A 27,399-nucleotide genomic window follows, 5' to 3' on the forward strand; every position below is an offset into this window, starting at 1 on the left:
AAGTATTTTTAATTATAATATTAATATTGTTTATTAGATACAATGCTATTGTGCACATAACAGAATATATATAGTGTACACATAACTTGTATATGCCCTTGGAAACCAGGATTCATTGCAATATTGAATGTATTGTGGTAGTCTAGAACTGAATCTGCAATACTTCTAGAGTCTGTATAGTCAAAAATGTGGTTTTTCCAGTAGTCATGTATGATATGAGAGTTGGACAATAAAGAAGGCTGAGTGCAGAAGAATCAATACCTTCAAACTGTGGTGCTGGAATAGACTCTTGAGAGACCGACCCTTGGACTGCAAGGAGGTCTCCTAAAGGAAATCAGTCCTGAATATTCACTGGAAGGACTCACACTGAAGCTGAAGCTCCCATACTTTGCCCGCCTGATGCAAAGAGCCAACTCATTGAAAAAGACCCTGAAGCTGGAAAAGATTGAAGGTAAAAGGAGAAGGAGGCAGCAGAGGATGAGCTGGATAGATAGCATCACCAACTCAATGGACATGAATCTGAGCAAACTCAGGGAGATAGTGAAGGACAGGGAAGCATGGCATACTGTAGTCCATGGAGTCACAAACAGTTGGACATGATTTAGAGACTGAACAACAACATCTCCATACTATATCTAGATAATATAATTTGAAATCTAGGATCTCAGCTGTTTTTCTTATGGCATCCCTGTTTTGTATGATGAGTTTGGAACTTTGCCCCTTTTCTATTTTTGAAAGAGATTGCAAAAATTTGTAATAACTTCTTTAAATGTTTGGTGGAATTCACCAGTGAAATCTTCTGGTCCTGGGCTGTGTTTGTTGGGAGGTTTTTATTATTGATCCAATCACCTTACTAGTAATCAATCTGCTAAAATTTTATATCTTTATGATTCAGTCCTCATAAGTCTTGTGTTATTATCCATTTTATCTGGGGTGTCCAAATTTTTAGTGTATTATTGTTTACAGTAGTCTACTTTGATCCTCTGTTTTTCTGTTATCTGTTGTAACGTCTCCTCTTTCTTTTCTGATTTTATTTATCTGAATGCTCTCTTTTCCTTTTCTTAATGAGTCTAGTTAAAGGCTTCAGTTTTGCTTATCTTTTCAAAGAACCAGCTCTTGTTGTCAGTGATCTTTGACACTGTCTTTTAAAAGTGTCTCTATCTAATTTATTTTCACTTTGATCCTTGTTATTTTTTTTTTTTTTTTTTTTTTTTGCTAGCTTTGGGTTTCATTTATTATTTTTCTAGTTCATTTAGGTGTCAAGTTAGATGGTTTTATAAGAGGGCTTCCCTTGTGGCTCAGCTGGTAAAGAATCCACCTGCAATGCAGGAGACCTCAGTTCGATCCCTGGGTTGGGAAGATCCCCTGGAGAAGGGAACAGCCACCACTCCAGTATTCTGGCCTGGAGAATTCCATGGACTATATAGTCCATGGGGTCACAAAGAATCGGACACAACTGTGGGACTTTCACCCTCACTTTCTTTCCACCTATTTTTTGCCACATCCTGCAATTTTTGGTTCCATTTTCATTTCTCTCAAGGTATTTTCTGATTTCTTTTTGATTTTTTTCTTTGATCATTGATTGTTCAGTAGCAAGCATTTAATCTCCAAATATTTGTGAATTTTCGAGTTTTCTTTTTGCAATTATTTTTTGATTTCATACCATCATAAACATGCTTGATATTTTGTGTCTTTTTTAAATTTATTAGACTTGTCTGAGAATGTTCCATCTGTCCTTGAGAAGAATGCTTCATTGACTCTTTTGGTTACCTCAATTTGGTGTTAATCCCATGCCATAAAGTTTTCATTTCCTGTATTTCAATTTAGTTAAAATATTTCTATTTATTTATTTTTTTAATATTTCTATTTAGTTCTACTTTATAGTTTCTATTTTTCATTCACCTGTTCAACACTTTTAACAATGTTTCTTCTTAAATCCTTAAACAAATGCAGTATAGTTTGTTATCTGCTCATCTTAGCATGTAATCCCAGTTCTGTTTCTCTTAACTGTTTCTTGATGATGGTCACATTTTCCTGCTTCTTAATCTACCTAGCATTTATTTTGAATTGAACATTGTAGATTATACATTGTAGAAACCCTAGACTCTCAAATGTATTGATTTATCTTTTAATAAGGAGTTATATTGCTCTGTTAAAAAGTCTCTTTTATGTTGCTGGACTCAAACACTGAAGTGTTTTCCCATGATGCACAAAAGCAAAGATCTCTTCTCAGTTTTTGAGCCTACCATCTACTGTTTTTCATGGAAAGTGAAAGCATTACTTGCTCAATACTGTACAACTCTTTGGAACTCTGTGGACTGTAGCCCACCAGGATCCTCTGTCCATGGTATTCTCCAGGCAAGAATACTGGTGTGGGTAACCATTCCCTTCTCCAGGGAATCTTCCTGACTCAGGGATTCAACCCGGGCCTCCTGCATTGCAGGCAGATTCTTTACTATCTGCACCACTGGGGAAGCCCATTTTTCACAGGATTCCTTGAATCTTCCTCCTGTGAAGGTCAGTGGGCCACAAAGGATTTGAACATAATTTATATGCAGACATTGCGACTGTCCAAGTTGTGTAGCTGTGTTGTAGGTATACTTCCCCTCTTAACGTCTAGCTCTTCTGACAGCCCTATACTCCAGCTTCTGATAGCTTGATGTAAAAATAGTTTTCATTTCTGTTTGTGTTTGATTATACTCCTGCCATTCAAGTAGACTGGAGAATATCCTCCAAGAAAAGCCAGTTAAAGTAAGACCTCACCTAGTGATCACCACTTCTCTCAAGAGTTGAATCCACTCCAGTTTCTGTCTGGTTTTGTTTACTTATCAGTGCCTTCAAAGAGTTAGAGGTTTTAGTCCTTTCTCGAGTGTTGTCTGCCATTTGATTTGTCCAGTACAAGTAACCCTGACAGTATAATAAATGGAAGCTTTATCAGATTTATTTTCATTTTACTTCTCTATTTGGTTTGATTCATTTTAAATTAAATTAATGTAGTAATGGAGAAAAGTAAGTAAGGAAAAGGGTAGAAGAGCAAAAAGCACTTTGCAGGACAATAACACTTAACAAATTACTTATTGTGCTATGTAAGGTATAACCTCTTTTCTTCAACCCAGTTTCTTTAGTACTATCCATTATACTTCTTAGAAACTTATACATGTATAAAAATAATGGTTTTCTTTGCTTTGAAATCACAGAACTTTATTCTTGGATCAATGCTGTTCAGAGCCAAGCCCAGGGAGATGTTCGATATCTATGCCACGACCTGAGTTTTTGCATCAATCAATCAAAAGTATTTGAACTTGCATAAAAGATGCAAGAGGAGATTCAATGCAATTTTACCTAATATTGCAGGGCAGAGAGTACAGAATGATCTTCTTATTATATATATTGCATACTACCTAGGGAAACAGGAGACCACGCTATCTAAGTTAGCAATTTTGGGATACAACCATGATATAAGTGTAGGTATAGAACTTTTGTCTCAATAAAAGCAAGACAAGCCTTCAGTATTATAGGGACTAACAAACTACAACTTGTGTAATTGGAAGGTATGTGCTGATATATATGTTGATGACCAAAACCACCATCCAAAAGATTAATTTATTAGATTTTTTACAGGTAAATTATACTAAAGGAGCCTTGTAAATATAAGTAAGGTCTTCATAAAAAAGATAGTGCAAGTACTGGCATTTGTACTATGGGCAAATGATAAATTAACACTTGCTCTAAAAATTAGAAAGTTATAGCAGTCAACCTTTTCTTACTATTTGTTAAAGAATTCTAGAACTCACTCAAGTATTTCAAAATTGCTTGAAAACATTCAAAGTTTCTATATAATGGAGAATGTTAGCTCCAACCTCTTACACTTTTGGTGGAAATGTAAATTTACATATCCATTATGAAGAAAAACATCAGTTCAGTTCAGTTCAGCTCAGTCGTGTCCAACTCCTTGTGACCCCATGAATCGCAGCTCACCAGGCCTCCCTGTCTATCAGCAACTCCCGGAGTTCACTCAGACTCACGTCCATCGAGTCAGTGATGCCATCCAGCCATCTCATCCTCTGTCACCCCCTTCTCCTCCTGCCCCCCATCCCTCCCAGCATCAGAGTCTTTTCCAATGAGTCAACTCTTCGCATGACGTGGCCAAAGTACTGAAGTTTCAGCTTTAGCATCATTCCTTCCAAAGAAATCCCAGCGCTAATCTCCTTCAGAATGGACTGGTTGGATCTCCTTGCAGTCCAAGGGACTCTCAAGAGTCTTCTCCAACACCACAGTTCAAAGGCATCAATTCTTCAGTGCTCAGCCTTCTTCATAGTCCAACTCTCACATCCATACATGACCACAGGGAAAACCATAGTCTTGACTAGATGGACCTTTGTTGGCAAAGTAATGTCTCCGCTTTTGAATATGCTGTCTAGGTTGGACATAACTTTCCTTCCAAGGAGTAAGCGTCTTTTAATTTCATGGCTGCAGTCACCATCTGCAGTGACTTTGGAGCCCCCAAAAATAAAGTCTGACACTGTTTCCACTGTTTCCCCATCTATTTCCCATGAAGTGATGGGACCGGATGCCATGATCTTCCTTTTCTGAATGTTGAGCTTTAAACCAACTTTTTCACTCTCTACTTTCACTTTCATCAAGAGGCTTTTTAGTTCCTCTTCACTTTCTGCCCTAACAGGCGGCTGCGACCCACGCACTTAAGCGTGGGTGGCTGTGACCGGCGCACATAAGCGCGGCCAAGAGGAGCTACCCCACGTCCGAGGTCAGAGGCAGAAGTCGGGAGGACCCCATGCCCGAAGGGCGGCAGCCAAGAGGAGTTACCCCACGTCTGATGTCAGGGGCAGCAGCCAAGAATGCCATGCTGCGACGGCGCAGGAACCACCAAGAAGAGCTACCTAAGTCGAGGTCAGGGGCAGCAGCCAAGAGGAGCTACCCTGCGTCCGAGGTTAGAGGTGGCGGCTGGGAGGAGCTACCCCACACCCGAGGCCAGGGGCAGCGGCTAGGAGGAGCAACCCCACGTCCAAGGAGCGGTGGCTGCGTGGGCTCAGGAGGGCCTAGAGGAGTTATCCCATGTTGAAGGTCAGGAAGGGCGGCCGTGAGGAGATATCCCTTGTCCAAGGTAAGGAGCAGTGGCTGCACTTTGCTGGAGCAGCCATGAAGAGATACCCCACGCCCAAGGTAAGAGAAACCCAAGTAAGACGGTAGGTGTTGCAAGAGGGTATCAGAGGGCAGACACACTGAAACCATACTCACAGGAAACTAGTTAATCTAATCACACTAGGACCACAGCCTTGTCTAACTCAATGAAACTAAGAACAGTATAGAGATTCCTTAAAAAAACTAAAAGTAGGACTCTCATATGACCCAAAAATCCCACTTCTAAGAGTATATCCAGAGAAAACCATCATTCAAAAGATACAAGCACCCCAATATTCATTGCAGCACTATTTACAATAGCCAAGACATGGAATCAATCTAAATGTCCATCAAGAGTTGAATTAATAAAGATGTGGTACATATATACGTCCCTGAGCTGGCTCAGATGGTAAAGCGTCTGCCTACAATGTGGGAGACCCAGGTTCATTCCCTGGGATGGGAAGATTTCCTGGAGAAGGAAATGGCAACCCACTCCAGTATTCTTGCCTGGAAAATCCCATGGATGGTGGAACCTGGTAGGCTACAGTCCATGGGGTTGCAAAGAGCCAGACACGACTGAGCGACTTCACTCTCACTTTTCACATATATACAATGGATTACTACTCAGCCATAAAAAAGAAACAAAATTGTGCCATTTGCAGAGACATCAATGGACCTAGAGACTATAATCATACAGAGTGAAGTAAGTCAGAAAGAAAAATATATAAATATCACTTATATGTGGGGTCTAGAAAAATCATACAAGTGAACTCATTTGCAAAGCAGAAATAAAGACACAAACAGAGAGAACAAATGTAGGGATAGCAAGAGGGGAAGGGGCGGTGAGAGGAATTGCCAGATTGGGTTTGACATGCAGTATACATGTGTGCATACACATATACACTATTGACACTATATATAAAAAAGGGAACCTACTGGATAGCACAGAGAACTCTACTGAATGCTCTGTGGTGACCTAAATGGGAAGGAAATCCAGAAAAGAGGGGATGTATATACATATAGCTGATACACAGTGCTATTCAGCAGGAACTTACACAACATTGCAAAGCAAACATACTCCAATAAAAATTAATTTTAAATTTTTTTTAAATAAAATTATTTCTACTAACGTGGACTGTTCTTCTTGAGTGATAAAATGTCAGGTTTCTAAAAGTTGAAAACAAAGAACTTTTTACTTCATGTCTGATAGTCTAAACATCTGACTTTGTCTTACAGCAATGCAATATACAGCACAGGATAGTGATTAAGAGTATGGATTCTGGAGTCAGAGTCCATGGCTCCAATTCTGGGTCCACCACTTCCTACTAGTCTGAAATGGGTCAAATAAATTACCATCTCTGTGCTTCAGGTCTCAAGCTATAAAATGGTGAGTATAATAGTATCTACATCATAAGGTTGATGTGAGGATCAAATGAGTTAATAAATATAAAGCATTTAGGATAATCATGGGTACATAATACTATACAAGGATTACAACCATTATAAATTTGTGAAATATTTCAAATAGTAACTGATTTAACGTCACTGTCTTTAAAAGATTTAGAAAGTCATGAACCACTGAAAGTGTCATGTCATGGCCATTTTCAGAATTCGTCCATTTAGAACTTTTAAGCTCTGCTGCTGCTGCTAAGTCGCTTCAGTTGTGTCCGACTCTGTGTGACCCCATAGATGGCAGCCCACCATGCTCCCCCATCCCTGGGATTCTCCAGGCAAGAACACTGGAGTGGGTTGCCATTTCCTCCATTTAAGCTCTAATTAATAGTAAATATTTTCATAACTCCTTAAAATTTTCATCTTTGCTGAGGAAGTGTTCATACATTATCCCTTCAGTCAACATTTGTTGATTGCCAACTCTTAGACAATGAATGAAGTGGATCCCAAATATGTACCTCATGGAGTTTTCATTGTAAAAGGAATTCAGAAAACAAGTTATACAATAGTGTATGCTAAGAAGACAAAAAGGATAGAAAGAATGTAAGAAGTGTTAGAAGTGAGAGTAATTGTAATTATAAATAGCTACATTGATTATTTATCACTAGTAAAAATCATTTACTAGTGATTTTATGTCATTTGTCATTCGTTCTAAGTCATTATACATGATTCATAAAGTAAATCATTTTGAGGGTAACAGCACAATCTTTAAGTTAAATCTCAGTGATAATTGCCAGGTTTACAAATTATTAAGTATATGGTTACTAAATTTCTCTAATTTCAGTTTCTCCATCTTCCAAATTATGAAAAACCTACCATATATAGTTTTTGTGACTGTCTAATAGAAATGGAAAAAATTGTTTGGAGATCTCTAAGTGCACATATAGTAACCTAACCCTACACCTAAAGCAACTAGAAAAGGAAGAAATGAAGAACCCCAGGGTTAGTAGAAGGAAAGAAATCTTAAAAATTAGGGCAGAAATAAATGCAAAAGAAACAAAAGAGATCATAGCAAAAATCAACAAAGGCAAAAGCTGGTTCTTTGAAAGGATAAATAAAATTGACAAACCATTAGCCAGACTCATCAAGAAACAAAGGGAGAAAAATCAAATCAATAAAATTAGAAATGAAAATGGAAAGATCACAACAGACAACACAGAGATACAAAGGATCATAAGAGACTACTATCAGCAATTATATGCCAATAAAATGGACAACGTGGAAGACATGGACAAATTCTTAGAAAAGTACAACTTTCCAAAACTGGACCAGGAAGAAATAGAAAACCTTAACAGACCCATCACAAGCACAGAAACTGAAACTGTAATCAAAAATCTTCCAGCAAACAAAAGCCCAGGTCCAGATGGCTTCACAGCTGAATTCTACCAAAAATTTAGAGAAGAGCTAACACTTATCCTGCTCAAACTCTTCGAGAAAATTGCAGAGGAAGGTAAACTTCCAAACTCATTCTATGAGGCCACCATCACCCTAATACCAAAACCTGACAAAGATCCCACAAAAAAAGAAAACTACAGTCCAATATCACTGATGAACATAGATGCAAAAATCCTTAACAAAATTCTAGCAATCAGAATCCAACAACACGTTGAAAAGATCATACACCATGACCAAGTGGGCTTTATCCCAGGGATGCAAGGATTCTTCAATATCCGCAAATCAATCAATGTTATACACCACATTAACAAATTGAAAAACAAAAACCATATGATTATGTCAATAGATGCAGAGAAAGCCTTTGACAAAATTCAACATCCATTTATGATAAGAACTCTCCAGAAAGCAGGAATAGAAGGAACATACCTCAACATAATAAAAGCTATATATAACAAACCCACAGCAAACATTATCCTCAATGGTGAAAAATTGAAAGCATTTCCTCTACAGTCAGGAACAAGACAAGGGTGCCCACTTTCACCATTACTATTCAACATAGCTTTGAAAGTGTTGGCCACAGCAATCAGAGCAGAAAAAGAAATAAAAGGAATCCAAATTGGAAAAGAAGAAGTAAAACTCTCACTGTTTGCAGATGACATGATCCTTTACATAGAAAACCCTAAAGACTCCACCAGAAAATTACTAGAACTAATCAATGATTATAGTAAAGTTGCAGGATATAAAATCAACACACAGAAATCCCTTGCATTCCTATACACTAATAATTAGAAAACTGAAAGAGAAATTAAGGAAACAATTCCATTCACCATTGCAACGGAAAGAATAAAATACTTAGGAATATATCTACCTAAAGAAACCAAAGACCTATATATAGAAAACTATCAAACACTGGTGAAAGAAATCAAAGAGGACACTAATAGATGGAGAAATATACCATGTTCATGGATTGGAAGAATCAATTTAGTGAAAATGAGTATACTACCCAAAGCAATTTATAGATTCAATGCAATCCTTATCAAGCTACCAACGGTATTCTTCACAGAGCTAGAACAAATAATTTCACAATTTGTATGGAAATACAAAAAACCTCGAATAGCCAAAGCTATCTTGAGAAAGAAGAATGGAACTGGAGGAATCAACCTGCCTGACTTCAGGCTCTATTACAAAGCCACAGTTATCAAGACAGTATGGTACTGGAACAAAGACAGAAATATTGATCAATGGAACAAAATAGAAAGCCCAGAGATAAATCCATGCACATATGGGCACCTTATCTTTGACAAAGGAGGCAAGAATATACAATGGATTAAAGACAACCTCTTTAACAAGTGGTACTGGGAAAACTGGTCAACCACTTGTAAAAGAATGAAACTACACCACTTTCTAACACCATACACAAAAATAAACTCAAAATGGATTAAAGATCTCAATGTAAGACCAGAAACTATAAAACTCCTAGAGGAGATCATAGGCAAAACACTCTCCAACATACATCACAGCAGGATCCTCTATGACCCACCTCCCAGAATATTGGAAATAAAAGCAAAAATAAACAAATGGGACCTAATTAAACTTAAAAGCTTCCGCACAACAAAGGAAACTATTAGCAAGGTGGAAAGACAGCCTTCAGAATGGGAGAAAATAATAGAAAATGAAGCAACTGACAAACAACTAATCTCAAAAATATACAAGCAACTCCTACAGCTCAACTCCAGAAAAATAAATGACCCAATCAAAAAATGGGCCAAAGAACTAAATAGACATTTCTCCAAAGAAGACATACAGATGGCTAACAAACACATGAAAAGATGCTCAACATCACTCATTATCAGAGAAATGCAAATCAAAACCACTATGAGGTACCATTTCACGCCAGTCAGAATGGCTGCAATCCATAAGTCTACAAGCAATAAATGCTGGAGAGGGTGTGGAGAGAAGGGAACTCTCTTGCACTGTTGGTGGGAATGCAGACTAGTACAGCCACTATGGAGAACAGTGTGGAGATTCCTTAAAAAACTAGAAATAGAACTGCCTTATGATCCAGCAATATCACTGCTGGGCATACACACTGAGGAAACCAGAAGGGAAAGAGACACGTGTACCCCAATGTTCATTGCAGCACTGTTTATAATAGCCAGGACATGGAAGCAACCTAGATGCCCATCAGCAGATGAATGGATAAGAAAGCTGTGGTACATATACACAATGGAGTATTACTCAGCCATTAAAAAGAATACATTTGAATCAGTTCTAATGAGATGGATGAAACTGGAACCTATTATACAGAGTGAAGTAAGCCAGAAAGAAAAACACCAATACAGTATACTAACGCATATATATGGAATATAGAAAGATGGAAACAATAACCCTGTGTACGAGACAGCAAAAGAGACACCGATGTATAGATCAGTCTTATGGACTCTGTGGGAGAGGGAGAGGGTGGGGAGATTTGGGAAAATAGCATTGAAACATGTATAATATCTTGTATGAAACGAGTCGCCAGTCCAGGTTCGATGCACGGTACTGGATGCTTGGGGCTGGTGCACGGAACGACCCAGAGGGGGGGGGGAGGGAGGAGGGTGGAGGGTTCAGGATGGGGAACGGGTATACCTGTGGCGGATTCATTTTCGATATTTGGCAAAACTAATACAATATTGTAAAGTTTAAAATTAAAAAAATTAAATAAAAATAAAATAAATAAATAAAAATGAAAAAGACCAACAGTTTCTTCTTGAGAAAGTCTGAGTTATTCATTTTTTAAAAATTTTTGTTTAACAAGCCCTTATATTTGATTAAGTCTTTGATGGGGATTATTTTAAGCACTTTCCAAATAATGACTCATTCTATCCTTATAACTACCTAATCAGTATGTATTATTCTTCCCATTTTACAGATGAGAAACAGGCTCCGAAATGTTAACCATTTTGTCCGAGGTAGCAAGACCAGTAAGTGGTCTTAAACTATCCCATAGTTTAAGAAAACTTAAGCTTTATGTTTTTCTGCATCATTAGGAAGAAAGAACAACTCCCTCTGGTCCTGGTAGACCAATTAAGAAAAGGCACCATATCTTTGCTACTGATGCAGTTCATACCGGGGCACAGGTTCTGCTGAATGAAGCTTGAGAGGGATTTCACTGCCCAGTCAGGTTACTCCTGCTTTCTGTATACTTTTTGATTCTTAGGAAAAGTGTACATAGTTCTAAGCCATCTTCTCTTATCCACCTGTCATATAATGATCTTCTTGTGAGCATAAATAGCATTACACTTGATCCTAAACTAAGTATGACAAATGTTAATGCACCCTGTAATTTCTGTCATTCCTTATTTGGAACAAGAGCTATATATACACTTGACGATAATGAATAACAGATGCAAATTCTATGCTTAAAGCCCCTAATGTTAAAGCATTTTGCTGGTTTATCCTTTTGAATCTGTCTCTCCTATTTAGAAAGAGGCCTGCTCTTGCCTTGAAGGTTATTTAACATCAACAGTATGAGAAATAATATGTCTTTGCTGAAACAATATTGCTAGAAATAAGCCCTGGGGAGCCTGAGGTGAGAGTTGAACACTAGCTTTTCTGCTGAAAATAAATTTACAAAAATAAATAAAACAGAGGTCACATTGCCCGTCTTTCTAAGCCAGTACCTCTAAACTCCACCTGTGCATTATACTGTTATGGGATACTTATTTTGCTATCGCAAACACCAGATGATTTAAATAGAAATTCCAGAAATGGGGCCTGAGCATAAGTGTCTTTTAAAAATTGTCCAGGTGATTCTATAGTTCATTCAGAGCTCAGAAGCATGATCCAGAATGTAAGGGCTTTCTTTGTCACCAGTCCTGAATTTGTTGCTGTTCAGTCACTCAATCATGTCCAACTCACTGTGATCCCATGGACTGCAGCATGCTAGGCGTCCCTGTCCTTCACTATCTTCTGGAACTTGCTCAGGCTCATGTCCATTGATTTGATGGTGCCATCCAATCATCTCATCCTCTGTCACCTGCTTCTTCTGCCTTCAATCTTTCCCAGCATCAAGGCCTTTTACAATCAATTGGCTCTTCGCATTAGGTGGCCAAAGTATTGGAGTTTCAGCTTCAGTTTCAGTCCTTCTGATGAATATTCAGGGTTGATTTCCTTTAGGATTGAGTGATTTGATCTCCTTTCTGTCCAAGGGATGTCCAAGAGTGTTCTCCAACACCACAGTTCAAAAGCGTCAATTCTTTGGTGCTCAGCTTTCTTTACAGTCCAACTCTCACATCCATACATGACTACTAGAAAAACCATAGCTTTGACTATATGGACCTTTGTTGGCAAAGTGATGTCTCTGCTTTTCAATACTCTGTTTAGGTTTGTCATAGCTTGACTTCCAAGGAGCAAGCATCTTTTAATTTCATGGCTGCAGTCACATCAGTAGTGATTTTGGAGTCTTAAATTGAAGACTCTCTCATCATCAGCCACAAGACTATAAGAAATTGAGGGAATATCACCATATTACTTAAGAATTGCTTATTATGGAATAAAATATTTGTTGAAACCCTTTGAGCAGCCTCTCCCCTGGTGTCCTAAAATCCCTTTTAATAGTCATTATAAGAATCAGTGTGCCATCTAATCCAGGTAGGGGTGCCACCTCTAATTTCCTGTAACAAAGTTCTTAGTGAAATGCTTGGCACATAACATGCCCATAATTAACAGTAGTAGTTATTAGCAGATCTGCAGAAATTTTCTCTCAAGTACATATACCTTCTGTTATTAATAATAATGGCTACATAAAGCATTTGGAATTCCTTTATGTTTTATGTGCCAAGTAAAGTCAAAGGGGAATTTCAGGGAACCAGTCATATTTATGCCCTGTGTTAACTGGTCTCGTTTTGTACATAATTTGTTTGCTTATTTATAACATGGTTTGTTTTGAGATAAGATTGTATAGCCTGAAATATGGATACATAAATAACAGACTGGGTGGTAGTATAGTCACTAATTTGTGTCCGACTCTTGCGAACCCTTAGACTGTAGCCTGCTAGGCTCCTTTGCCCACAGGATTCTCCAGGCAAGAATACTGGAGTGGGTTGCCATTTCCTTCTCCAGGGGATCTCTCTGACCCAAGAATCAAACCCGGGTCTCCTGCATTACAGGCAGATACTTTACTGACTGAGCTATCAGGGAAGCCCATCACACTGAGGTCATGCTATTAAATATTTATTATAGTTAAAATTATGCAAGGCCAATGGTTATATAAGGATGAAATTTACAAAGTATTTTCCTAATGTTTTTTTTTTTGATGAGGGATTGGTTTATTGCTACAGGATGAATTTTGGTATTTTCTACTTTTTGTAAACAAAAGATTTATTAATAGGGTTAATTTATAAAGTCATAATACTTAATGATCATATCTGGTAACTTGGAAGACAGCAGTAATATAGATTACAAAAGCCAAAAATAAAATAAAAGCATATTACACTTGCCTTTACATTTATAATATAGTCTAACATAAAAAATATGTTTTATGAATGTTGCCATTTTCATATTTTCTTACTAGAATTAAATTTTATTTAAACACATAGAATATTCTCTCAAATCTGAGTAATAATGAAAATAAAATTCTGAATACTAAAACTAGAAAAACATAAGCAATCATCCATTAGCATTCTCCAGAGAAACAGAACCAAGAAATTCTGTGTGTATGCACACTCATATACACACACATACACATACCCCAAGATCTACAGGGTAAGGTGTCAAACTGGAAACCCAGGAGAACCAGTGGTACTGTTTCAGTGTAAGTCTGAAGGCCTGAGAATCAGGAAAGCCAGCGGTGTAGTTCTAGTCCAGTGGTGGTCAGGCTGAAGACCCAAGAAGACCCAATGCTTGAGTTCAAAGGCAGAAAAAACCAGCCACAGATCAAAGGCAGGGAAGTAAAGGAATTCCCTCCTACTCAGAGATGATCAGGTTTGCTTTCTTTTTCCATCCAATCTTTTACCTGGTTGATTGAGACCCACACACATTAAGGAGAGCAAACTTAGTCCACTTGTTTAAATGTTAATCTCATCCAGAAATATCCAGAATAAGATTTAAATAAATATTTAGATATTCCACAGCCCAATCATGTTCATACATCAAATTAACCATCACAATATGCTTATATAACATGCTATAAAATATTGAAAATCTGAGACTGTGGTTTATACTTGTAGAGAAGAGCATATGGCAGACTGTGGGTGTCGTTGTTGAAATGGGCTGAGTAACTTTGGGCCCCCTTCTCGCCTACAGTAACTTCTCTGTATTGACAACACTACCACCTCCAATTTCCCAGGGCTTTTGTTTGGCAAGCATCCAAACAATGCACTAATCATTTTGTTATCTGCATGTTTATGGACATGCTCCCCAAACTTTCTGGCTAGAATGGCTTTGTTTATAGGGAAATTACTGAATTCCATGAACTCCTACATCTTTTGCTCCATAATGTCTAAAGGAACATGCAGATCTCTCCTTTTATTACTATGAAAGACACTATGGTATAGAAAACTCACACCAAAAAGATGATTAACTTTTACTCTACCATGATTAGCATATTGTTCATGAAGAATGTTTTATGGCTAAGTTTCCTAATATCTATAATCTTCAGTTTCCCACTGTGCAGAATGTGGAAGAAAACATACTTTACAAAGTTAGCATATAAACTAACTAACATATATAAAGTTCTTAGTACAGTGTTTAATATGTAGTAAAGAGCTTCTTGATGAAAGTGAAAGAGGAGAGTGAAAAAGTTGGCTTAAAACTCAACATTCAGAAAACTAAGATCATGGCATCTGGTCCCATCACTTCATGGCAGATAAATGGGAAAACAGTGGAAACAGTGGCTGACTTTATTTTGGGGGGCTCCAAAATCACTGCAGATGGTGATTGCAGCCATGAAATTAAAAGATGCTTACTCCTTGGAAAGAAAGTTATGACTAACCTAGACAGCATATTAAAAAGCAGAGACATTACTTTGCCAACAAAGGTCTGTCTAGTCAAGGCTATGGTTTTTCCAGTGGTCATGTATGAATGTTATAGTTGAACTATAAAGAAAGTTGAGTACTGAAGAATTGATGCTTTTAAACTGTGGTGTTGGAGAAGACTCTTGAGAGTGCCTTGGACTGCAAGGAGATCCAACCAGTCCGTCCTAAAGGAGATCAGTCCTGGGTGTTCATTGGAAGGACTGATGTTGAAGCTGAAACTCCAACACTTTGGCCACCTCATGTGAAGAGTTGACTCATTGGAAAAGACCCTGATGCTGGGAGGGATTGGGGGCCGGAGAAGGGGGTGACAGAGGATGAGATGGCTGGATGGCATCACCAACTCGATGGACATGAGTTTGGGTAAACTCTAGGAGCTGGTGATGGACAGGGAGGCCTGACATGCTGCAGTTCATGGGGTCACAAAGAGTCGGACATGACTGAGCGACTGAACTGAACTGAAAGGTATTGATTGTATATTTTGAACAGGAAACTCTAGGAAGTCTGTCTTTTTAACACTGGGTTTCTATCTTTATAATTTTTCCACTTTAACAGAGATCTGAAAATATTCATATTGACTCCACAATAACATTCAATTATAATTTCTGCAACTCCTCTTCTAGGGGTTAAAGACTTTTTTAAAAATGAACCAAATAAGGAAAAAAGAATCTTTTTTTTCCCCTCTCTTTTAGGTGCATCGTGAACTCTCACATAATCATTCCATTCACTACCACCAATTGTTGTTAAACTCAGAAAATAATGGATGAGATTTCAAGTTATAACATCTCAGATCTTAGATATAAGGACAGGCTTTAGACATATTTCAAATCTCTTGGCTTCTTGAGAAAGCAGATACTAAATCTGTCACTAGACTCAAAATCAAGTAGTCAGCCTTTGGCCTTATTCCAGTGTATAATGGAACAAATTCCAGGCTTCTCCCAGCTTCATTCTTATTTGCAGTCCACAGACATAAGGCTGCTGCAGTTAGATGTTAATAAAAGATCTCAGTGCAGCAGAGCAAAGGACAGAAGGAGCAAGTCTTGGTGTGGAAGCCAAATGGGCCGGCCCTCTGTCATCTGGCAGCTGTCAGAAGAAACAGCAGAGGATAGAGTTATAAAGCATGTCCACCTTACAGGTCAAAAAAAAAAGTATTGTCATATTTCAGCTAATTTTAAGAAAATCATAGAGTTAGGTACAGTTATAAAGTAAAAATTGTGCATAAATGAAAAGAAAAAATAGATTTCAAGAATTTAGTGAAAACACTGATATCTCAATCCAATTAATCCAAAACTGTTTTTCTGTAATGAAATTATAGCTCCCTTCATTTATTATTTCCATTAAAATGGGAGTCTGTTCTGATTAGCTCAGCACATAATTTAGAATCTAAGTCTCTAAATTGAATCCTTACATGATATGGTTACTCAGGCCAGGTGTATGTTAAAGTGAGCAATAGCATGTAGACAATAATAAGCATCATTGCTTGCACTAATTCCTCCAGGGTATTTTATTGGTTACCACATGGTTGAGGTAATGGTTGTTTGTGGTCAATTAAATTAACTAAATGCAATTCTTTTCTAATTTGAACAATTTCATTCAGAATTAAAGTTAAAAAACATTTTTTCTATGTTAAGCTACTGTATAAGGAAGTTTAGGAAATATAAGCCTTCATTAAGGTAAAAATAAATGTTAATAAGATTTCTCCAATCCTATATGCAGTAATTCAGGGTATGTTTATTCATTGCATTCTCATAATCAGTTATATAGAAATTGTAGTCCAAATTTTAAATCTACCAAAGCATATTTTGTTAAAATGTTAAAAGTAAATATATGAGAATCTTCTTGGAGTCATACAAATGGTTGCAAGATTGTATCAATGCCACTTCCACAATGCTTGAATATTTGTAGGTGACTAAAATTAGTATTTACTAATTTCAACAGTGTAAAGCATTGTAAAAGGGACTCACACTTAGGACTCTACGCCAAGACACTAAACCTAAATATCAACAAAGAGGAATGAAACAAACAATTGACTATGTAAAGCATAAATATGAGAGATTTAATGTCAAAAAGGCAAATGCTATTCATCAATGGAAAATATACACATTTGTGGGAAAAAAAAGAAATAGAATCATAATTAAATTTCTATTAAATCCTAGAGCTTAATATTTCTTGTTAAATGCCAAACATATAAACAATAAAATGCATGTGTAAAAGTCACTCAGTTGTGTCCAACTCATGCAGACTTCATGGAATGTAGCCCTCCAGGCTCTTCTGTCCATGGAATTCTCTAGGGAAGAATACTGGAATGGGTAGCCATTCCCTTCTCCAGGGGACCTGCCTGAGCCAGGGATTGAAGCCAAGTCTCTGGCATTGCAAGCAGGTTTTTTACAGTCTGAGCCAGCCACCAGGGAAGTCCCCCACCCCTACACACACCAAAAAACAACATGTATAGATGAGAATATTTTCTATAGCAGTGACATTATGGAATATGACAAGGTAAAGCATTTAAGAAAAACACCCCCTCCACTAAAACAAATTAAACTCACAAAGACTGACACTTTTTTTTTTTTTTTAATCTGAAAACTAACTCAAAACTTTCAGCAACTAAAGTTCTGCTTACTGAAGAAAAGAGTAGCTGGTTGTTAGTAAGAGATTGCTGTGGTATTTTCACTTACCCATCATCTCCCATTCCTCAGCATAGTGGTGGTAAATACAGAATAATAGTCAGTGTTCCTGGGGCAGATTACTGGTTCCAAATTCACACTGACCATGTGCATTTTTATCAGGAATCAGCACAGAGGCTCACCATTGTTTTAATTTTTTACAAGATTTTATTGGAATATAGTTGATTTACAATGTTGTTTTATTTCAGGTATGAAGTGAAAGTGAAGTCATTCAGTCGTGTCTGACTCTTTGCAACCCCATGGACTGCAGCCTTCCAGGCTCTTCCATCCATGGGATTTTTCAGGCAAGAGTACTGGAGTGGATTGCCATTTCCTTCTCCAGGGGATCTTCCCGACTCAGGGATTGAACCCAGGTCTCCCACATTGCAGGCAGACACTTTACCCTCTAAGCCACCAGGGAAGCCCATAATAAAATAATCAAGCTACATCATAATAAATCAGTTATATGTACACATATATCTACTCTTTTTTTAGATTATTTTCCACTATAGACCATTATAGAGTACTGAGCAGAGTTCCCTTTTCTATGCAGTAGATCATGATTAGTTATCTATTTTATATTTAGTAGTGCAGTGTATATATGTCCATCCCAAACTCCCAATTTATCCCTCCTCCCATATCCTCCCAGTCACCATAAATGTTTCTACATCTATGACTCTATTTCTGTTTTGTAAATGAGTTCCTTTACACCATGTTTTTTTAGATTCCACAAGGATATGTCTTTGTCTGACTTGTTTCACTCAGTATGACAGTCCATACTGTTGCTGCAAATGGGATTCTTTCATTCTTTTTTTAATGTCTAAGTCATATTCCATTGAGACTGGCCTTTGTTTTTGCCCCTTCTGCTCCATACTTTTTAGGCAAAGAAGCTTTCCAGGAAGCTGTTGAGATATTTAAAATATATATATATATATATAGTCTGCACCCATGTGATGAGACAGCAAGCAGGGAAAGGGGCACAGAGACCCAAAAGTCTGGGAAGAACAAGGTAGAGCAGGAACTCTCTTGAGGGAATAAGAGCTCAAAGGACCTCCACATACACTGCGTAAGAGAGGACAGGATGCACATCCCCAGGTCCAGATATAAAGGACCTGAGAGGGCCCACAACTCAGGTTGTACATCCACCTTTGGATGTATGATCTCCATGCAAAGAGGATGTTAAGGACAAAACCACAAAATCTTACGAAAAGGAAAAGAGTGTTGGCTTGGTATTGAAGGAATTTCCAGCTCATGGCCAAATTGCTGAGGCTGGGTAAAGTAGTACTTTTCTCTCTCTTTTAGCTCAAGATATTTAAGTAAATTCCTGTCAGGTCACTGGCTGATCCACAGTGACTTCAGTGGCCACACATGGCAAAGAATACAGGCTTTGCTAAAAGCTAATATATATATATACTAATATATATATATATATTTGTTCATATATATATATATATGAACAACAAACTAAAGAAGATTAGGAAAGAATTTCTGAAGAAAATGGATACCAGTAAAAATATCCATCTAAAAGATAGAAATTATAAAAAAGAAACAACATAGAAATCTTAGAGCTGAAACATACAATAACTGAAATTTTAAAATTCACTAGAAAACTTCAACAAGAGATGTAAGGAAGCAGAAGAGACAAATCAGTGAACGTGACGTTCAGGCCATTAAACGGAAGAGAAGAAAAGGAGACAGAGCCAAAGGGCCTGTGGAGACCATCAAATGAACCAGCATACGTATCAATATTATGGCACTCCCAGAAGGAGCAAGAAGCAGACAGACATCATTCCCTTCAAAATGTATAGTTTTATGCTATGAATTTACCTAAATTTAAAAAATAATAATAATATCTTCTACAGCTGTTATTTGTTTAGGTTACCAAATCTAACTTTAGGAAAACTACATACAGAACTAAATGAAGGATCTTTCTATAAAATAATTGACATGTATTTCTTCTAACATTTTCTTACACAGACATTTCCAAACACAAGTGAAAAGAACCCTGAAGGGCCACCTCCAGCTCCTCAGACAGCCCCACCCAAACACTATTTCATCTAGAAACATTTTAGGTTGTTTCCCTAAAAAAAGACTTTCTTCAGTTGAGGATGCTGCTGCTGCTGCTAAGTCGCTTCAGTCATGTTCGACTCTGTGCGACCCCATAGATGGCAGCCCACCAGGCTCCCCCGTCCCTGGGATTCTCCAGGCAAGAACACTGGAGTGGGTTGCCATTTCCTTCTCCAATGCATGAAAGTGAAAAGCGAAAGTGAAGTCACTCAGTCGTGCCCAACTCTTAATTGGTCTACTTGTGAGATTTCATGATTTTTTTAATGAATATTTTATTTTAGAATTAAAAAATGTCAAGATCATGAAAGTCAAGGGAAAAGGAGGAATTCTTCCCACATTGAAAGAGACATGACAAATAAACATATCATATCATCCTAGACTGGAATATTTGCTATGAAAGACATTATTGGAACAATTCATTATGTCTAAATGAAATCTGTGGATTAGATGATTTTAGTGTATCAATGTTAATGTCTTGATTTTGATTGTGATTATGTGGCTGTGTTCTTTTAAATGCATGCTAGTTTCCAAGGATTATAAGACATAATAGTAGCAATTGAGTGAGAGAGAGGGGCTGTTGTGGGGAGGAGGGAACTCTAAATACAGTGAAGTCCAAATTAAGGGAATGAAGGGTACTATATGTACTGTTCTTTCCACACCACCTTAATGCCTGTATCCCTGTGTTCCATCAGTCAGAATCTGCTGCTCATCTCTGCAAACATGCTTACCTTTACACTTCTGTTCACTTTCTTCATTTTAAATACTACTTTGATTTTAATGACTTCCAAATCCATACATTCATTCCAAGACTTGTTCCTTAGCATCCTTATCTATTTCCTTGGAGTCACAATTACTTCAAATTTAACACAATCTATTCATTCATTTATTCAACAAATATTTACAGAATTCCTGTATGGAAGTTGTAATGCCAGGCCCCAGGGAATATATTACTGATAGCTGGTGAGCTAAACTTTCATGAAGCTAACAGTTTCATTATATTAATTTCAAGGCTTCCTTTGCTAAAATGTGTACCTTATAATGTAATCCAGAAATCTGTTACTTTTTATTTCAAAGTTGTGCCAGTTTTATTTTTATTTATTTATTTTTTATTTTATTTTTTAAAGATTTATTTTTTTAATGATTTCTTTATCTGACTTCTTTCCCTTCCTTGAAAGTGAAAAGTGAAAGTGAAGTTACTCAGTCATGTCCACCGCTTTACAACCCCACAGACTGTAGCCTACCAGGCTCCTCCGTTCGTGGACTTTTCCAGGCAAGAATACTGGAGTGGGTTGCATTCTCTTCTTCAGGGGATCTTCCCCACCCAGGGATTGAACCCGGGTCTCCCGCATTGTAGGCAGATGCTTTACCATCTGAGCCACCAAGAAACCCTCTTTCTTATCACTGCTCTTTTCCTAGTCCTATGGTTTCTCCTATAATTTACCACTAACTCACCATAGCTGAACAACAAAGATCTTGTTAAACTTTTGTGTTCCAAGGTTCCTTATAGATTTTGTTACTAATGTAAGTCACTTTTTCTGCTTTTTGTCAGAGTGATAATACTTTTATTATTATTTTTATATGAGCATCATGTAAAAAATACTCATTGTAAACATTTGATTCCCATATAAATACATAAAGAAAAAAGTAAATCCTACCCATCATCCTGAGGTCAAAATGGTTATCCCCTCAAGCATTCTTTATGCATGAATATACATACCCAAATAAATTTACAAATATAGGATTATGAAAATGAATAATATACAAAATAACTTATACATACAGCGGAATATTAATCACTGATACAGAAGAAGGAAATCCTTCTATTTATGACGCTGTAAATGGACTTTTGGGGCATTGTGTTATGTGAAATAAGTCAGACAGGCATATCTGGGAGATACTGTGGTTTTTCTTCCAAACTACCATAACAAAACCAATTTTACAATATAATGAGTCACTTTAATTTTTTGGTTTCCCAGTATGCAACAGCATTATGTCTAAAAAGACAATATAAATGTCTTAATTTTAAAAAAGGAGGGGATATATGTATACCTATGGCTGATTCATGTTGCGGTTTGACAAAAAAACAGCAAAATTCTGTAAAGCAATTATCCTTCAATAAAAAATAAATTAATTAAAAAATACTTTATTGGTAAAAATGCTTACTATCACCTAGGCCCTCAACAAGTCATATTCTCTGTGCAATAGTAACATCAAAGATCACTGATCTCAGATCACTATAATAAGTATAATAATAAGGAAAAAGTTTGAAATGTGAGAATCACCAAATGTGACATGGAGACACAGTGAGCAGATGCTTTTGTAAAAATGATGCTGATAAACTTGTGTGACACAGAGTTGCTTCTGGCCTTCAATTCATGGAAAATGCAATATCTGTGAAGGACAATAAAGTGAAACAATAATATGAACTGTGTCTTTACTACATGCTCTCATTGATACATGGAATATAAATCATTAAACTCATAGAAACAAGGATGGAGTGGTGGTTGCTAGGGATTAGGGGTCAGGAAAATAGGAAATGTTGGTCAAATGGTACAAAATTTCAGTTCTAAAGTGAATAAGCTCTGGGGATCTAAGGCACAGCATGACGACTATAGTTAACAGTGCTGTAGTGTATACTTCAGGCATACTTCAAAGTTGCTGCAAGAGCAGAAGTTTAATATTCTCACCATAAAAACAATCAATTATGTGAGTTGAAGGATGTGTTTACCTTATTGTGGTAAACATTTCACTATAAGTATGGCACAAAATCATCACATTGTACACGTTATACAATGTTGTATGTCAATTATATTTCAATAAAAAAGAAAAATTAATTTAGCTAGAATAACTGTATATTTGTATTAAATTTTCCTTTTCCTTCCCAAATCTATTACTCCAACTATTTTATATTGTTTGATCAGTTTGCTTTCCGTTTTATTTTAAAAAAAAAAAAAAAGAATCTTAGCCTAAATCTGGGAGTGTAATTATCTTCTTCACACATAGTTTCCAACAATCCAAATTTAGAGATAGGATCATGTGTACCATGACTATTTGGAAAACAACTTCTAAAAATTTACATTTGGCTTTAACAGTAATAGATGACAAATGCATGAATGAACAGAAAAATGAAAAATTTTACTTTTTCCTCCTTAAAAATATGGCAAAACACTGTTTCATTTCAGTTGTCGCTCAGTCGTGTCCAACTCTTTGCAACCCCATAGACTGTAGCACCCTGGGCTTCCCTGTCCATCACCAATGCCCAGAGTTTACTCAAACTCATGTCCATTGAGTCCATGATGCCATCCAACCATCTCATCCTCTGTTGTCCCCTTCTCCCACCTTCAATCTTTTCCAGCATCAGGGTCTTTTCCAATGAATCAGTTCTTTGCATCAGGTCGCCAAAGTATTGGAGTTTCAGCTTCAGCATCAGTCCTTCTGATGAACATCCAGGACTGATCTCCTTTAGGATGGACTGGTTAGATATCCCTGCAGTCCAAGGGATTCTCAAGAGTCTTCTCCAACACCACAATTCAAAAGCATCAATTCTTCGGTGCTCAGCTTTCCTTGTGGTCCAAATCTCACATCCATACATGACTACTGGAAAAACCATAGCTTTGACTAGACAGACCTTTGTTGGTAAAGTAATGTCTCTGCTTTTTATTATGTTGTCTAGGTTGATCATAACTTTCTTCCAAGGAGCAAGCATCTCTTAATTTCATGGCTGCAGTCACCATCTCCAGTGGTTCTGTTTCCTCATACATGTACATCCTGTAATCCTACAATGTCATCACAGGGTGCCTCTAATAGGTTAACAAGGGCACAGTGACCAAACAAACTTGGGAGATCTTTTTAATAAAGTTTAGAAACTTTCCAGTCCACTGTTGATATGAATCATCCCTTACTTCCAGCAGAAAATATCACCCATAAGAGAGAGAAGAAACAACTTCTTATTTGAAAAATACTGTTTGAATTACATGTGGCAAGTATAAATAAAAATATTTAATTTGTGATCACTCACCTAGAGCCAGACATCCTGGAATGTGAAGTCAAGTGGGCCTTAGAAAGCATCACTATGAGCAAAGCTAGTGGAGGTGATGTAATTCCAGTTGAGCTATTTCAAATTCTGAAAGATGATGCTGTGAAAATGCTGCACTCAATATGCCAGCAAATTTGGAAAACTCAGCAGTGACCACAGGACTGGAAAAGGTCAGTTTTCATTCTAATCCCAAAGAAAAGCAATGCCAAAGAATGCTCAAACTACGACAAATTGCACTCATCTCACACACTAGTAAAGTAATGCTCAAAATTCTCTAAGCCAGGCTTCAGCAATATATGAACTGTGAACTTCCAGATGTTCAAGCTGGTTTTAGAAAAGGCAGAGGAACCAGAGATCAAATTGCCAACATCTGCTGGATCATGGAAAAAGCAAGAGAGTTCCAGAAATACATCTATTTCTGCTTTATTGACTATGCCAAAGCCTTTGACTGTGTAGATCACAATAAACTGTGGAAAATTCTGAAAGAGATGGAAATACCAGACCACCTGACCTGCCTCTTGAGAAACCTATATGCAGGTCAGGAAGCAACAGTTAGAACTGGACATGGAACAGACTGGTTCCAAATAAGAAAAGGAGTTCATCAAGGCTGTATATTGTCACCCTGCTTATTTAACTTCTATGCAGAGTACATCATGAGAAACGCTGGACTGGAAGAAGCACAAGCTGGAATCAAGATTGCCAGGAGAAATATCAATAACCTCAGATATGCAGATGACACCACCCTTATGGCAGAAAGTGAAGAGGAACTCAAAAGCCTCTTGATGAAAGTGAAAGTGGAGAGTAAAAAACTAGGCTTAAAGCTCAACATTCAGAAAACAAAGATCATGGTATCCGTTCCCATCACTTCATGGGAAATAAATGGGGAAACAGTGGAAATAGTGTCAGACTTTATTTTGGGGGGCTCCAAAGTCACTGCAGATGGTGATTGCAGCCATGAAATTAAAAGACGCTTACTCCTTGGAAGGAAAGTTGTGACCAACCTAGATAGCATATTCAAAAGCAGAGACATTACTTTGCCCACAAAGGTTCGTCTAGTCAAGGCTATGGTTTTTCCAGTGGTCATGTATGGATGTGAGAATTGGACTGTTAAGAACGCTGAGCACCAAAGAATTGATGCTTTTGAACTGTGGTGTTGGAGAAGACTCTTGAGAGTCCCTTGGACTGCAAGGAGATCCAACCAGTCCATTCTGAAGGAGATCAGTGCTGGGTTTTCATTGGAGGGAATGATGTTAAAGCTGAAACTCCAGTACTTTGGGCACCTCATGCAAAGAGTTGACTCTTTGGAAAAGACTGATGCTGGGAGGGATTGAGGGCAGGAAGGAAAGGGGACGACAGTGAATGAGATGGCTGGATGGCATCACCGACTCGATGGTGTGAGTTTGAGTGAACTCCAGGAGTTGGTGATGGACAGGGAGGCCTGGTGTGCTGCAATTCATGGGGTCACAAAGAATGGGATACGACTGAGCGACTGAACTGAACTGAACTGAATCACTTAGCACTCAAAAAATACATTATGATTTTATTGTCATACATTTATAAACTGCTTTTCATTCAGTTATCCTATATAAATATCTTTAATTTGAGTTTGAATAATTCTACAAGATGATTTTTGATGAAAATTAAAATAACTTTAGCTACCACAAAACCATTAATACTATAATACATTGAAATAATGCAAAATATGCATATTTTGGAGCATTTACACTGAAAGACATTAACTTATAGGAATGTACAATATACAAATGTAGGAGATCCCTGGACTAGATTAATACACTCATTTCAAGAAGTTTCATTTTCCCGAAACGGGGAGAGCTTATGTTTTGTTCCCTCTTCATCTCAGTTTTGTTGCCACTCTTTTGTGGCTCCCAACTAATATTAATACTCAGTACCACTAGGACTGAGCAGTCTCTTTGGTAAAGAAACTTTTCTGAGCTATGATCTACACTCCAAACTGGTTCATCAAACTTTCAACATTCCAATCTATATTATTTAGAGACTTCATCTATCTTAGGTTAGTACCTCACCTCAGAGTTGTGCTTTGGCTCAATGACTTATTCTTTAAGGAGACAAAAGTATTTGAGCAAGAGAAGATCCTGAAGCATCAATGCCTTCATCTTTGTTTTTCCAAACATTATGAGGAGACATTCAGCAGGTATGGTTGGGGAATGGGAGGTACAGTGGAAAGGAAGAAGCCCTGATTCCTCCTTAAATTTTCAACCAAAGCCAATCCATTTTTACCTGCTTAACACTGGGAACCTCAAGTAAGATTTTGTTTTGAGAAATGATTCCATAGTTAACTGGTATTTTTATAAAACAGAACTTTATCCAAGTAAGCAGTTCTAATTTGGCTCTATATTTATTTTTTACTTTCTATTTCATTTAAGTAATGAAATTACTAATTTTTTTATTTTCTAAATTTATATCAAATACCATTCTTTCACTTTAACATTAAAATATTGTATTGTCTTTATTATAAATTCTGAAAAGTATATTTCCTGATTTTAAATGTTATCAATATGTTCAACTATAGACAATATTTTATATGGTCTCTATGGATTAAATATAGGCAAACATTTTCTTTGCATTAAATCTAAACTAATTTCTTATGTCTATAGCTGATAAACTTGTAAATAGAATAATGTATATGTATAATATATATTATATAATACATATGGTAAATAGGTATAATATATATTATTCTATTTACAAACTGTAAAAAGTGAAGGGACAGAAAAATATATTTCCTGCAAATGGAAATGACAAGAAAGTGGGGATTGCAATACTCAGAGCAAGCAAAATGAACTTTAAAAGAAATGTTATAAGAAAAGATAAGGAAAGACAGTGTGTAATGATAAAAGGATTTATATGTCTGTGTGCATGCTAAGCCACTTCAGTCGGGTCTGACTCTTTGCAACCGTATGGACTTTAGCCTGCCAGGCTCCTCTGTCCATGGGATTCTCCAGGCAAGAATACTGGAGTGAGTTGCCAGGAACTCTTGCAAGGGATCTTCCCAAACCAGGGTTCAAACTCACATCTCTTACATCTACTTGCACTGGCAGGTGAGTTCTTTACCACTGGTGCCACCTGGGAAGCCCAGGGATTTATATAAGAGGATATTACACTCATCAATATATATGCACCCAATGTAAGAGTACTCAGATACATGAAATAAATACTAACAGACATAAAAGGAGAAATTGATGCCCTACTCATATTCATTGACAGATCCTTGAGACAGAAAATCATTAATGTAACAGAGATCCTAAAAGATACAATAGAACAGTTAGACTTAATTGATGAATTTCATGAACTTACATCATATATATATATATATATATATATATGTATGAATACTATTCTTTTAAGGTGCACATGGAACATGCTCTGGGATTGAGCACATGTTCCAAGTGCACCTGAAAAGCATACTTTTTTTTTTTTTTTTTTGGATGTAAGTTACAGAAATACATCAATTGAGTCTAACTGTTCTATTGTATCACTTATTTCAAGGATCTTTTCTAACCAAAATGACATAAAACTAGAAAACAACCACAGAAAAAGAAGCAAGAGAAAATATTAAACCACAGGCAACATGCTGCTAAAAAACCATTTG

Source organism: Bos mutus, chromosome 9 (genome assembly GCF_027580195.1).
Source record: "Bos mutus isolate GX-2022 chromosome 9, NWIPB_WYAK_1.1, whole genome shotgun sequence".
Taxonomy (NCBI): Eukaryota; Metazoa; Chordata; class Mammalia; order Artiodactyla; family Bovidae; genus Bos; species Bos mutus.